Raw genomic sequence first — 16,410 nt, 5'->3', positions numbered from 1 at the left:
GGCTGGACAATATGGAGCGAAAATCCCAATTATTTTCGGGCTTTTAATATGTAAAGACTCATGTTATTGGCTAAGACAAAGCTATGCTTTTTTATCAAGGTAGTAACTGTTCACAAATGCCACAAATTCAGCTGTTTCTATTCCAGTATGATGGCGTCTGAAGCTCTCACCTTTTCTCTTCTGCAAATAGAATGGTAGCGCTCTAGTTGTATAATACAAATTTGTGGAGCTGCAATACTGTAGGACGCCTCCTCTTTGGCTCGCTTGAGCATAACATCTAACCAGTTCAACCTGGGATAATCATACAGGCCATACTAGAACTGTCTGCACGCCAGGAGTGGCTGCTGTGGGGCAGTAGTGGTGTGCCGTGGAGGTGGAGGGTGTAGAAAAAAAGAAAACTCCACTTACCTGCCGGCCGCTACCTCTCCTCCGTCCTTCACAGGAAACAGGAAGCACACAGGCTCCCAGACTCCCCTAAGCCAATCAAGACACTGCTAGCACCAGCATGACAGCAGCGTCGTGATTGGTCTGAATGGCATAGTTCAGCATTCAGTCAGGGTATGGGAAGCTGTGCATGTTAACCACCCGGCTGTGCAATACAGCCGGGTGGAGAAATTCTAAGTGTGCATGATGGTTTGGCCAGCCCAAGACGGGCGGCCAAACCGTCATGCGCACATAGAAAGTGCCCACCACTCCATCCCCTGGTCTGTGGGCAGCCCAGCTCAACAATGCCCCTCCCAGCACCTAAAATGAGCCAGTACAGAAAAATAAAATAATAAAAACTTAGTGTTATTATCATTTTATTTTTCCTGTGGGGCGACGCTCCTCTGACTTAGCGATAGAGCCGCCACTCTTCGTGCAGGTGTGCAGGGACATGCCTGAGTGTATTCGGTCGTCAGCCCAGGTTATCCAGAACCCTGATAGAAACAGCGGGTTCATCGGCTGTCCGCACCTTCAGAGGTGAGTGATAATGGCTGCATTGTACGGTTCAAGGTTGAAAACGAATACTCTTCTCGGAGGATTAAGCTGTCAGTGACGTGCTGTACCTGGCTGGGTTTGTTCTCTGTGAGCTTCGCACAAGGATCTGTGAAATCCGAGTCCTGTCTTGGTACTTCACGAGCATATAGTACACAGGCCCCTTCGGTTTTGATGCCTTCGGTTTTGATTAGTACAAGATTATTTTTTCAGATTACTCGTGTACCTTGTAATTCTATATCCCCGTTTTGTAATTGAAAGGAAAGGCCATGGAATTAAAGTGCAACTATCATTTGATCCACCCTGCGCTCACCTGGTAAGGTTCTTCAAAACGTGGGTTGCTAAAAAGAGGTTTTGCACTTGATGCATTCAGGAAGTGATAGTAAAGTGTTGTTCCGCAACTGTCAAGCGCAATATCCACACGTTCCGTAATGTGCACCGCTGCAGTGGAGTGAGGAACTCCTGGCACAGCAGATGCATAATACAAGAAACTGGCATTAACTGCCCTGCAAATGTAACATTAACCCTAAGTCCCCATGCTTAGCATTTTTCTCTACTCCCCACTGATTATCGATGCATCCACTTCTGTGGAATCGAGCTGCGTGAAACTTCAACCAGAAATATCTTATATGAGGTCAACTTAGTACACAGCTAATTAGCTATGACAGAGTGCATGTGCCACAGAGGCGATTGGGGTTTTGTTCAAAGAAGATGTTTTGTGATGAAGAGACAGGAACTCACCAACAGAGAGACAACTCTATGTATTACTTTTAAATAAAACAGCTTTGAACGTGAACCATTCTTACCCATGCCAACAAATCACACAGTAAATGATTCACCGGGGATCCAGCCTTCTGAAGGAACTGGAAGTCCACATGTCAGCACAATATAAAATGATGGAATAGAACAAGTAAGCCATATTCCAAAAGCCACGCTGCAGAAGTCTAGTCGTATAATCAGAAGCCTTCTCGCCAGTTCAGCTGCATAGATCAAGTACATTTGCCTTATTTTGAAAAACTTTCATTGTGACCACCCCTCCCCCCCTTGCAAGAATCCACTTCAAAGCCTGCTGTGTGATCTACAAGGTACACTACCCGAGTACACCTGATCACTTTGACTCCACATGCAGTATGTGCAGTGACGCCCACACTCCCATTCAAAGGCGTCCTGGCCTGACACTTCGGTCAGGGCCATGTTTTGTGGGGAGAGGGCAGAACTGTTATTCACATGATTCATCCCTCTTTGGAACAGCAAAGATGTGTAAAGAAACAATGTATTGCGACCCATAGTATTTACCAGTGGAGAGTAATTCAAGCATCCCATCCGCCACTCTTTGTACCCCCCACTGCCAGGAGCATCTCCACTGCCAGGCTGTAAACTCGATAGATTCACACAGAAGGGACGCGCCAAGAGCTTCGCTGAATGTGGATTGCGGCTAGAGAAGCAATACACGTGGCACCTAGACTTGCACATCAGTGGGCACACTTCAGAACATATCTCAAACCACAACTCGTCACAGTTGCCCTACCATTCTAGACTGTATCCCTTTCATCCCATACTGACCCCACTAACATGTTATCTTAATGACCCCCTCCGTTGAATTTGTACTGCTCCCCTATTGTCTCTGTATGTTGGCCACATAACAAGCTGCTAAGTACAGTGCTCCGCTGCCCACAGGAGCCAGGTCAACACTTTATAAATGCTCCTCATAAAATTAAATATGAATAAAGGTAGTTTATTTGGCACTGTGATAGGACTCTTTGGAGCAAGGATAATTGTAAGCTTGTGCCATTTCTCCACAGTGTTTACCCGATATATTTTAATCAAAGATTATACCCTCATTGCTTACATTGTGTACTGGGATTGCCCCCCGAGAGTGGACCATTGGAGAGCAATTGCCACAGCGTTTATAGCTCCAACAACCAGATTTATGATTGGCAATGGGTAGCCATGTGCAGATTTTTTGATCGTGAAATGGAAACCTTTATTATCTATAAGGGACACTATCTGTGTTGCACCTTTAACTAGATGTGCTGAGCACAGTCAAGGTCAGTGCAACCTATTAGAGTCAATGCATTGCCCCCAGTGCAGATACAAACTTCTACCGGCCTTGAGGGCAGTGGATTAGTAAAAGGAGGCACCAGTTGTTTGAAGTAGCCAGTTCACCTTTCACTGTGCAGGCTGCAATCAACCTGCACTTCAAAGCGGATAGAGATCCCCTTGCAGGTAGGTGAAATGGGTGACTGCCTGCAGGAGGAAGTCTGGGGGTTCTATGGGGCCATGTTTCGCCTTTCGGGGCCACCCATAAGTGCACATTGACTATACAACGCCTCTTTGTGGCAGACGCGCAGAGTGCCCCCAACAGCTCCTTTGTATCTCTGTCCATGTCTATAATACAAAAAAAACAGATGATGGGTGAAAAACTGAATTAATCAAACATTGATCCCCAGTTACAGATCTGGGTTAAATCCATTGTTTTTTTGCATGCCACGCCATTCCAGTTTCGACCCAGCCATATACAAATCAGCCTTGACCCTGTGCCTCATGGGAACAGTCCAGCCCGAACTGCCAGGCCAGGTCCTCCATGTAGCAGAAACAAGCATTCTGAGACAGGTTTCGGGGTAACACCTCTCATCAGCCAGGCCAGCTTGAATCTGGTGGTGTAGCGAGCACGATACCCACGTCTGGGCATACCCTTCCCACTTACGGACACAAATGTAAAAAGAACAGATGATGGATGGAATGTTGAATTAATCAAACATTCACCCCAGTCACAGATCTGGGTTAAATCCATCATTTTTTTGCACGCCACGCCTTTCCAGTTTAGACCCAGTGATATGCAAATCAGTCTTGAACATGTTCCCCATGAAAACAGTCCAGCCGAACTGCCAAGCCAGGTCCTCCCTGGACCAGAAACAAGCATCCTGGGACCACCTTTGGGGCATCACCCCCTCATCAGCCAGGCTTGCTTGAATCCAGTGGTTGAAGGCACCCAATTAGAAATGCCATACTGCAGGTCTGAATGGCTATCTGTACAAGCTGTCAGTGACTGGTGATCCCCCTTGAGGATGGTGAGGGATGGATGATGTCAACATGATTTTTTCCCTGTCATGCTGAGCTGTGACCTGCATAGGTCATCATATTCCAACATTAAGCGGTTGCTCACACAGCCATCCTTCTGGCTCTTTTAGCTTGAACTAGTGATTCTTAACCAGTGCAAAACCTACTCAGAGAGTCTGTGGCTACCAGGAAAATTAAATAATATTGGCAGATTAGGTATATATACATAAAAAAGAAAAATTGAAAATGTTAAAATGCGCTGTGTGAAGGAATTTGATATTGGAGGCTAAATAAAAGTTGGTATCCTTATGTTGATATGTAGAGAGGCATAAGCACAGCAAAAGGAATCTAGTATGGATGATTGGTGGTACCAATTAAAACAGTGGGTAATGTTGACAAAAGAGAGCATGCATTGGAAGCAAAAAAATAAACATTTTTCTGCTGTAGTACAGCATATTACTTCATCTCTTAGAAATAAAACTACATTTTGAAGCGCTCCAAACCTTCCAATTAAAAATAAAATTTCGATTTTTGCATATGTTTTGTTGGTGACTAAAATAACGTATTTCATAATTTGATGTACTCTTGTTTCTTTATTTTTACGTATTGCTTTGAGGTTTAAATAATAAAAATAACTTAGGTGGAAGTTCCTGGCTTCGACTAATGATTCAGTGGCGGTCCATGGAACTAAAAAAGTTAAGGACCACTGCAAAATTGTCTTGTACCACTTGAAGGCAGGGTCCTTCCAAGATGATATTGATTCCATTCTGAGGGGAGCACCTATTAATGTTTACTAGAAATGCTACAAATGAACGTTTCCTAAGAAGGCCTCTGAGCCTGAGGTATTTTGTGGGTATATCTCTACTGCATGGAACACTTGTGAGCTCATTATGACTTGTTTATAGACCTTATCAGCTTCTCACATAATTTGCTCATTTTTCGAACAAGATTGTTCTTTGTTTGAGGTGAGTTGCCAGAGCATGAGCAACAAAGATCGAGAGTGATGAATGACCTATCCTCCTATGATTGTGGTTTCCTGTTTGGTCTGTTTTTGGGTCGAGCCTAGACAGCAATCATTCACTGTCTATCGGCATGCTGTATCCACTCTGTGGGCTTAGATCACGTCCATTGCTTTCCATTTGTTCCTTCATGTGCCTGTAAACAATTCTTGCTTTTCTGTGGTTAATTGCATATATTTGCTCCTACTCTTGGGGTCTTGCTCCTGCCCATTGCTACTGGCCATATTACTTGTGGGCTTTCACTTCTGGCTAAGTATGTACGTTTCAGCGTACTATTTTTTTTACTTCGGGCACCGTAATAGAGGCATGTTCTTTTTTGTAATTAATGACCACATTCTGTATGATATGTTTGAATCTCAAAACAGAGAACACGCACATCTGCACCCAAATCCATACAGACTATATGCATTGCAATTACAATTACAATAACATATCTTATATTAGAGGTACCTTTAAGCATAATGAAAAATGCTTTCTATGCCCCCTCCACAAACTTGCTGTCAGCCTACAGCCTTCTTGCTAGGATTCCTAAGATTTGCCGAATGCGAATAGGTGGACGGACCTACTCCTACCTCGGACTAGTGCCATAGAACAAACTCCATTTTGAGTTACGCTCAGTAGCTGTTACCGCTCTGTTAAAAAAAAAGCTGAAGACCTGGAACTTCCAACAAGATTAGATGATCTGACTGCAGCTTGTGGTGGACTTAAGGGCTCAGTGCATTTGTTCTTAACATAGAAAGCTCTGCCCAGTCAATTTGAAATTGTGAAATCCAAGGAAAACAGGTCAGTTGAATGAAAAAGGTAGTATGGTTGTGCTTCACTGTTTGGATGAATAATTGTATATATGTTTTGTAATTGTCTAGGTGTAATTATATGTGATTTTAATAGTAACTTTGGGTATTCATATGTTTTTTCTGCCCTGATAAAGTTCCAGTAAGGGACAAAACGCGTTGGCTGGGCTGAGCTTTTTCAAGAAGATTGAAGCTGTTTTCTCTGGATGATCTTGAGCTGAATATTTATGATAACAACTCTGCATTGAGAGGAGTAGTCTTTGTAATATTTTATAATTAATCGATATGTAATAGATAAATTGTGACATACTTTATGTGCTTCTCACTTATAAAAAAGACCCAAACAGTCTTCGTGCCCCCACGGAGGTCAGATTGGTGTTTACCTCCAAAGTGCCCCGGGAGTGGTGGGACAGAAAGCCCAGTAGATACCAGGGAAATCTATGTGCCCAAAAAAAGGGGTGGTGAAGGACCTCCAAGTCAGTGGGCTAGTGCTCCCCCTCTTCACAGGTACAGCAGACTTTTAGCCCCTCGTAACCAACAGGAAGTGGTTTGGAGGTATTTACCTAAAATCTGCCCTGAGAGGAAAGACAGGCCAATAGTTATCTGGGGAAAATAGGCCCAACAACAAAAAGGGGGTGGGTCATGCAGGCATTGCGCCATGACCCATCCCAGAATGGGTGCATCTGTCTTTCTGCCCCCTGGTGGTTGATTGGGGGCGTTTACCAAAATTTGCCCGTAGGGGACAGAAAGGCCACTAGACACCAGGGATTTCAGAATGGCAGCAAAACAAACAAAAATATGGGAAAGGCCTAACCTGACATTGAGCCGTATCCCCACCCAAAAATGGGTCGTTGAGTCTTTTTGCCCCCAAAGGTGGCAAATGAGAGGTGTGTCCCAATTGGGCCGGTTGCCCCTAATCTGCCCTCCGTGGGGTTTCAAATCCCGCTGAACACTAAGGATTTTACATTTGGACAAAGCAAAGGCCTGCAGATGTCCCACCCTGGATTGTGCCATACCCCCACTCCATGTGTGACAAACCAGTATTTTTTGCCCCCATTCCCAGGATAGAGAGGAGGTTTGTCCCAATTTGCTTCACTGTGGGAAGAGGGGTGCACACAAAGATAACTGAATGACAGGAATATTTTTTACAAAGTAATGGAGTTGGGCCTGGTTCATTCTGACATCAAGCCTCATCCGCATCCTTAAAGCCCCAATAGTCTTTGTGCTCCGCTGGGAACTAAAGCATCCCCATCTCTATGGAAAGACAGAGAGGAAATTTCGATATTTTTGGGGCATCGTTTTAACATATGAACCAGCAGAGCATAGATAAATCCCAATGTAATCCCACTTACCATGCTGAAACATACCAAACGCAGCCATTTCTGAAAACTAGACCCTGAGGGAAGTCCAGGGCTGTGTTTCTTGTATAGACGTTTTCTTACCCACAATTCCCTGCAAAACTCTAACTTTGCCTAAAATTGCATATTTTCCATGCAATTCTGTGATATAAACAAGGCTGGACTGGCCAGACCGGGCACCAGGCATTTATACGGGAGGCTGGACTGGAGGTGGATCGCTTTTGCTAGGGGGGGCAGTTTTGAAACAGTGCGGCAGTTTTAAAAGCGCTGCAGAGTTACATGTATATCCAACAGTTTTAAGACAACTGTAAAAGTGCCAAGATAACTCTTGTGATTTATGTACCTACTGGAGAGCCATCACAATGTTGTCCAATGGCAGTTTTGACTCATCTAAGGTAGAGCAGAGGGTTAATATGCCTGCTGCAAAGAGTGTGTACTATGCAGATCACAGAACAGTATTTTATGTGCATAGCTCAGTGTTTTAGTGGTTTTGTCACAGAAATCATTTTGTTACAATGCAGTTCATAAATTACAATCGTAATCTAGGTTAGAAAATTATATTTTTCCCCCAGTCATTTATTATCCTGATTTTGCTAAAAATGGTTTGTTTGAGAAGAAATAAATGCTTATTAGTAAAATCAACCCTAACCACTATGTTATGATCTGAATCCTGAGTTTGTGCTTCCCCAGACCAAGCACTCTTAAAAAATGTCTACTGGTATGTATGACGTGGATCTTACACCTTGTAGTCCCACTTGTTTTACGTAACATTTTCTATAAACTGATTTACACATGTATGATTTATTGTCTCTGTATGTGTGTGTGATGTAAAATGCTCCGATACCCTACACTGGTATGAGACGCAGTGCTTAATTTGTGCCGGTGCTTTCCGGTGCTTAGCACCGGCACTTACTTTTCAGCGCCGGGTCTACACACGTCAGCACAACTGCATGTCACATATGACATGATGTTAGCTTACTGACTCGGCGCAGAGTGTTGTTCTAACTTCTTGGTCTCCCGAGTCCTGGTGAGTGCTTCGGTTAAATCACTGAGTGAGAATGTGAGCTGGAGTCCCGGAGACTGCATTCATTGAGCAAAGATTACTACTGCATTGATGATATATGTGATCGCGTCATGGCGGACCTTAATTCAGTGTTGCCGTTGGTGGGCAGGAGTCAGACATTTATTTGGCTGGGCTGGATTCGGTTGTGCACGCTGCGCGCAGATTTATTTCCGATTGCCACACCCCGGCACATCTGCTGCCCACAAGTCATCAGCCCGACCACGTTGAGGGCAGGCAGCGCAGCAGTAGCAGCACCAGGCGGCCTATCAGTTACTAAAGGCAGTGCCCTGCAGCCCCGGCCGACCACGAGTGTAACCGTAAGTGGTGCTATGCACTAAGCAGTGAGTCGCCATGCCATTCCCATTGCCAAACCAATGCAAGCTACTTTTTTTTTTGGCGTGGTGGCATGAAAGCAGTAACTCCGACTCCCCCTACAAGATTCGTCCCACGGTACACATTTATACCGAGCGGAGCCCACATTCTGGATCTCAGCACAAAGAGACCATTGATGGGTGATAGGCAGGGTGGACGGAGCCGTGGGGAGGGGAGGTGGCTGAAGAGCAGTGTTAACCAATAGGGTGCCCAGATCCTACTGGCCCGCACATCTGGTAGCTTCAAACAGGACTGGCATGCAGATTGGAGACGAGCTAGTCACAAGTCGGGTGCCAGCCTCGCCTGTGACTAACTCTGCCCCCACCGCTGCTGGCCTCAAGTGTCCCTGGCTTTCCCGCCCTTAGCGCCTGAGTGCCAGAGACGCTGCTGACGGGAGCTGTGTGAAAACTGCAGGTTGTGGGCAGAGGTCATCCAGGTGTGTAATAGAAGGGATGCAAACCTGCAGGATGGCTGTCAAAGTTCTGTGGGAAAAATTCATATTAATGTTTCTTAGAAAGAGAAACATAATGAGGTCAGTGCATCAAACTGCTCTCACCACAATTATTTTCAACATTCCTGGATGTTTAGAAAACAAGATGAATGATATCTTAAACTGAATCGGGTCTCTGTGTCCTCCTCACGCACATCTGTCTGCAGCTAGGGTTTGTGAAGTCAAGGTCTGTGCCCCCCTCACACACTGCCCCTCCCACACATACATCTCTCAGCAGCGTCGCTGTGGATATTTACTGTAGCACCTCTCTCCTCTCCCCCTCCACTTATTAATTCAATATACATTAGAAAATGACTGATACCTGCTCCCCAAGCTATTCTTGTAGATTTGGTGGCCTGGAATAGTTCGTACTCTGACACCTGTGGGAGTGTGATGGTTAGTAGTTGTGTTGTTACTGTCATTGGCAGCACTGGCAGGCGCAATAGGTGGTGCCAGCTGCACTGGCCTCCTGACGAGAGCCCCGGCACTTATCTTATTACAAATTAAGCACTGATGAGACGTGCTATAAAACAAATGAAATACATGTGAGAGAGGGGACTATGGACAGATGAGAGGCACTGTTGGAGGATGATAGTGAGGAAATCATTGAAGAGCCCCAATAAAAATTGCCACATACTTGTACACTGTAAGGTCATTATTTACCATGCTTTAAAAACTAATACAATTGAATATATAATGAAAACTGTGTTGTAGAATGCACCATTTTTGCCATTTTTCCCAAATTTTCTTGGGGGGAGAACTCCCCCAAAGTCTCTTGTAGTGGTTAGGCCCGCTCTCTGTGCTTGTTATGCAGCGTATGGGGGCGAGTCTCACAAAATTTGCCAGGGCTGCTTTGGGTTCCCAGTCCGGCCCTGGATGTAAGCTTCTAGAATCAGCACGGATCCACAAATCTCATACCACCCTGCGTTCCCCCAGGGAAGGATCAAACTAGGATCTGTGGGAGTCATTTTGATGCACTGAGAGAAGCAGGAGTTCTGTACTAAGAGAAATAGGAAACTTACCTCTGTTGATTGCTGTGGCTCCATTTCATGTATATATTTACAACTATTGACCCAAAACAGGCTCTTGTTACGAATCATCTAAGCACACCCCCTATATATCTAGCTTCTTTTAGCCCTTTCACTTCCATTGGCAGACACCACAGAGATTGAATGGTAGCCTATCCTCCTATTTTAATGAAATCTGTTTATTGGCATTTTGTTAATATAGACATAGCACATAGTACATTTGAATTACCTTACGGGCAATGAGTCAGCAAATCTGATGATGCACCCCCAGTTATGAGCATGGTAAACAACAGGATCAAGCGCCGCACCCGTGTGCTAGGAAAGATGAATCTTATGGGTCTCTGAACCAACACCATTATCTAAACAGTTCCATTAAACAATAAGAAGAAAGAGGCAAAACAACAAAGGCCCCAGCATAACAGCAGCAGCAGGTTCGGTCTTTTACCATAAGATCCCCAAGGTCCCTCCCCCGACCGGACCCGTGGTAGCCTATCCTCCTATGCATTACACCGTGATCCCCCAATGCCTGTGGAGTGCTGAGTACATGACCTGAATCAGTGATAAGAATGTATGTGTGAAGACTCCTTTGGAGGTTGACCTAACTATCGATGTCATATGTAACATGTAAATCTTCTCTGTTGTTTTACTCCTCTGTGTGGTGAGGTAATAGTAAAACTTGTGAGGTAATATTAGAGTGTGCGAGTGTGGGATGGAAGGTGTGGAACGAGAACAAGAGCCGATGCTGAGTTGCACACACGAGCTTGAAGGTAACGAGCCACAATGATGGGGAAGAGCGCTATGTCGTAAAGGCTGCGGCAGAATAAAGTATCCAATTTACAGAAGTGCCTCTGTCCTCATTGTAACATTGCGACGAGAGTGGGATCGGACAAGACGTGTGCAGAAGATACCTCACGAGGCTTGAAGAAGACGAGGAAAAAAAAGGCTGTTCAGCTATTCTACAGATAAGTGGCAAGATCTGCCCGTGTATTGCCACAGGTGTGTTTATGACTCTTACTAGCAAGATTTGTGGGCGAGGCGGCAGCAGTTGAACGGTCTCACCGCTTGATGTCACATGCAACCAGTGGCGGTTCCTCCATAGGGGCGTTTGGGCATCGCCCCACTGCTTTCTCGCAGTGCGAGAAGCAGAAACATAAAATGGTAAAAACTACCATTTTATGTTTCTGCTTCTCGCACTGCGAGAAAGCAGAAGTGCCTGGTTGGGGGCGGGATCGTGGGCGGTCGTGCTCGAGGGCAGGGGGGAGTGGCTTACCCACTGTTGTGGGTACTGACTGTCTGGTCGGCCCCTGGAGCCGACCAAACAGTCAATACCCACAACAGTGGGTAAGCCACTCCACCCCTGCCCTCGAGCATGACCGCCCACTCTCCCCTTTTCTCTATGCAGGAGAAAATGGCGCAGCTGGGGCGCTCTCCCCTGCGCCTCACCAATCACGTTGTGATTGGCGGAGGGAGGGGAGGGAGGAAGGCTGCCTGCCTGCCTTTCCTGATGACGAGGAGTTGAAGGAATTGGCGCAGGACCGTACGGCGGGAGTCGGGAGTCGTCAGACGGTCGGACCTATCAAGAAGCTCAGTAAGTTTTATTTCAGATTTGTATTTTATTAAACCCCTCCCGCCTCCCCCTATACCCCCTGCGACGACCCCATTTCCACCCCCCCCCACCCGCCCGTAATCATTAATGCCGGAAGCGCCTGAGTGCTTACTTTGTTAATCACTAAGTTAACGTATAAATAAGTACGCATGCATTCAAAAACATTTTTTGGAAGAGGTTGTCATCTCTGTGGAGCAGATATATTCAAATGTTGTGCAGTGCAGGACACGAAGTCGCAGCGTAGCGCCCGGGGGAAACAGTGCAGACACATATCTACTAAGAAATGGCGCTGCTTCCACAAGCATAAAACTTTAGTACGTGTAAGTAACCCGCCCTGACCTAAATACAGTCCGAAGCCAAAGACTAAATAATATTTATAATTGTAAATGTATTCATATAGCACTTACGACCCCTGAAGAGGCATTGAAGCGCTTTTTCGGCGAGACGCACCCTATGCCAGAACCCAAGGCTAGTAGTTAGTAGATTAGTAAAAAAAAAAATCTTGTACATTGTGTTAGGTTTGTGCTATTGATTTAATGTGTGTTTAAAATAGTTTGGAGTACTAGTAAGTAACGCGCACATTTGTAGACTGCACAATTGTATGTGTCAATGGGAGACGCAAGAATTGCAGCCAAAGATTGTAATTAGTGATTTCAGATGTGGATTTATATTTTCTTAAGATAATATGACATACATGTAGATAAATCTAACTCTGGAGAAACACACACGCACACACACATCTCTCTCTCTCTCTCTCTCTCTCTCCCTCCCTCTCCCTCTCCCTCCCCAGCATAGGGTTTGTACTTGAACGGAGTTCGCTCTGCCAGTACATTACTATGCCAAGACATACTTTCAAAGGTAACAAAAATATTACCCGTGTGCTCTACCGTGCAGCACACATGGAAAGTTAGATTTGGATCCATGTTAACAAACACCTGCCTCAAGGAGGCACTATTTGTGGTGCAAAGTCATCCCTACAAATGTTACTAGATAGAATTTTGCATCAAAAACAATCGGTAGTAGCGTGGAAATGCCCACTCCTTGGCACAAAGTAAGGCAACACAGCACAAAGCAGCGCTACTTTGCGTCACTTTTATGCAATTTACCAGCACACCAACAATCTTTTGCACTGTAAAGTACATAAATCCACACTTTGTTCCGGCTTGTGTAACTTTCGAAGGATTTGCACGCTGATTCTTGAGGTTGAGAAAAATGTAATACAGTATAAAGGCAGAGCGAGGTGAAGTAGAGAAAGGTGAGGCAGAAAGAGAGTGGAAAGGTAGAGCGTAAGCCGTGGAAGACAGCAGGCGGTAAGAGTAAGCTGCAGCGAGGTAGAGAAGGTGTGCAATCTAAAGAAGGTGAGCAATGTAGGGAGACTAAGATGATAAGACAAGGGATACCTGAGGTATAGGTAGGGAGTAGACAGCGTTGTTGACAGAGAAAGAGATATACAAGAGAGGAGGATAATGTTCTTGCTTTCTGAAATATCCTTGAAAATGCAGCATTTGACTGCTCTCCCCCCCCGAACCCTCTTGATATGTTCGGGCTCGCTCCCTCACCACAGTGTCCCGCACGCAACTTTTACGCGCCACCACTTTCAAATGTCACCAGCCACCACTGCATGCAACAGAGTTACTGTGCGTGTCAGTGATGTTGGACAGTGCACAGGAGGAAAAGTACGCAGACATCACCCTGCGTACTATTGCGTGACGCCATTTGGGGGTATGTTTTGATGTTATACAGCTCTTCATAGAATCGGAGTGCACGGAGGCAGCATATAGGCACAGCCTTTGCTGTAAAAGAAGCATCGGTGCACTTTATCATGTACAGAGGTGACAACAACTACTGTTAGCGGTTTCCGGTCATTTTCTTCAAGGGATTTGGGCACTTGTGGTAGTACTTTCATCTACTTTTATTCTGGGGCAGAATCGCATAAATGGCCATCTGATGGTGTGTGTGGCTGTGGACAGATTCAAGATCTCCCAACAAAAGCAAAGCAAAAGTAAGAATGTAGATGAATATATGTCACAGCGCTTATGCATTTGGGCTTAACTTGCAGGTTTGGGGCTTTGCGGAAACATCTGACTAATGACCAGATTATTATGCATGCCAGCAATGCCACTATACATGACACCTTATGGGTGAATGGGGAGGCCCCTTTAAAGGATGTTGCAGTGCTAGTAAAAAAAAAACTGAATTCACAGGTAGGTTTGCCAAAGCTGTTGACGAGGAGGCTCAAGGTGAAAGTAAATTGGTTGTGAAGGGGATAAAGACGGGTAAAAGTAGTGTGTACATTTCTTGGAAGGTTGGACCGAACACTTCTACATCCAATAGTAAATCTGATGCAAAGATGAAGGGTGAAGAGGATGTGAGGAAGTGTTATAGGTGCAGAAGCGTAGAACATTTAGCGTATTTTATAAAGTGTCCGCCCCTAAATCAAAAATAGGCTAGGTGTGGCATTTTTGGCCACTACGCTAAAGTGTGTAACAGGGAAAAAACTGTAATGTGAAGGGAAAAGAGGAGCCAGGACCTGACAGACAGGAAGATTCGTATGCCAACAGTGTATTCACTAGAATATGATGTTATAAATGTTGACCATACTGATAGAAAGAAACCAATGTGTGAGTTGAGTGTTGATGGAGTTACGGTGAGTGTAGTAGCGGATTCAGGTTCTCTGTTTACTATTATTAACAGAGTGGTGTGGGAAGAATTGCTTGGAAATGTGCCAATTCATACTTTAGTGAAGGCGGCTGTAAGAGTAAAAACGTACATTAAAGAGAAAATTGATTTGATAAGCTTTAAATTGTCAGAGGTCAATTTGAAGGAAAGAAAAGCAACCTGCAAAGTTTATGTTTCAGAAAAGGGTCCATCTGTGCTGGGGTGGTATGACCAGGGAACGTTTGGCATTATAGCTTGCCAACAGAATTCAGGCTAGAGTGATACCTACTAACCAGGCCTGACGAGTTGTGCCCGCTGCGAAACACGACTTGCTACAACGCCAGATCGGAGGCACTAATACCAGACACCAGCAAGATGGGGATCCGTCCCCCTGCCCCTCCCTCCCAACCTGGGGAGACCCCACTAGTGGAGACCTCCTAGTGGAAACCAGTTCAATTGTGCGCAAACAACATCAAGACACCCACTGAGGCAAGATGCCTCTCGACACATCTACCTCCCAACGCCCCTCTACGAAATGCCTGAAAACCCACGGCTCTAACTCTTTCTCCATTATCTTCCCACCTAATCTCTCACTCAATGCAAAAAGAAATTTCAAACATAGGTTGATTAGACAATTCCCGGAAACTCTCATCGCTGATTTATACCACTGCTCCTCCAAAGGACAAAAGAAAATGGATCTCATCTTCCACACCCAACGACCCACGAAATGGAACACCATACTTAGATCCCACCTCCACATATCCAAAACAACTAGCACCCCTCTCAGCTGCAAACTGACGATCTCCAACGAGAAACACCCTTCGCGCAGCAGCAACACCTCTGCCACCATCTACAGCAACGGTATAGTCCTGATTCAAGCCAACAACACCAACCTAGACTCATTTAACTCCCTATTCCACACGCTACAGAATGCCATCACCCACTTACAATATAATCACCCACTCAACCTCCTACCTCCGATCCCCCTTTCCACTAACCTACCACCCCCACGCAAATTCTCAAAGCATTCTCCAGGAGCACTGCACCAAAGCCAATCTCACTCCCTCTGACGCCTTCCTCTCAACCAGAGCATCTCCGAGATGTGTCTCTTCTAAAACTCACGGCCCCCTCACAGATACCTTCCCCTCCCTCCCCTTTCCCAGAAATTCGGCCTTATGGACACCCAGGGGAATCGAGACACGATCAAAGTCTCCCTACTCTCACCTCCCAACAGTACGCAACAGACCGTTATTTCAAACGCAACATGAGCACTCCCTCCACATGCCCTCGGCCAACCACAGGAGCAACACAGGTGCCAAGGATATAATAACTCACCCTCTCACTGACAGGCTCACACCACCACCAGACTATACTGCACAAGGCATCTCGAATCTAAACTCTCCCGACTCACTGAATATGTCGTTAAGAGTCTCTCGGGGGGGAAGCTAACTTGAGATTATAACACAGGGACTAAGCAAAATACTATCGAACATCAACACGCATCTGGAGTCTATCCAACTCTTACACTCCCCTCCCACTGTCCCCAACAAAAAACACCAGAGCCCTCACAATCCACGGACACACAACTGGCTCTCAATCCTCTCATTAACCAGCCTCATAGACCCAAAAGAACAAGTGCCGCAATGTCCATGGAAGAGGCGACTGTTGGGGCGTGGCTTGGCTGCCGACGGGCATGGACGTGTGAGCAAAGAGCTCCGCATCTAGCCCAGCCAAAAATCCTGTGAAACCTGCAGCCCCGGTGTTCCAAGACACCCGGAGGGCAGCCTCGATTGGTCCGGTCCCTGACTACGGCACAGCGGAGCGGGGCGCGGTGCCGGGGGCTGGCGCCGCTACAGGAGTAGCGGCGGACGCGAGCCGCCGCCGGCCATTTTGTGCGGCCTGGGAGCAGCGGTGCAGCCGGGGCCCACAGTAACGTGAGGGCCGCCCGGAAGTGAAGCGTGCCTGGCGGGGGACACCGGAAGTGGCGGCT

Source organism: Triturus cristatus, chromosome 2_2, assembly GCF_964204655.1.
Source record: "Triturus cristatus chromosome 2_2, aTriCri1.1, whole genome shotgun sequence".
Lineage (NCBI taxonomy): Eukaryota > Metazoa > Chordata > Amphibia > Caudata > Salamandridae > Triturus > Triturus cristatus.
This window is presented reverse-complemented; position numbering follows the sequence as displayed.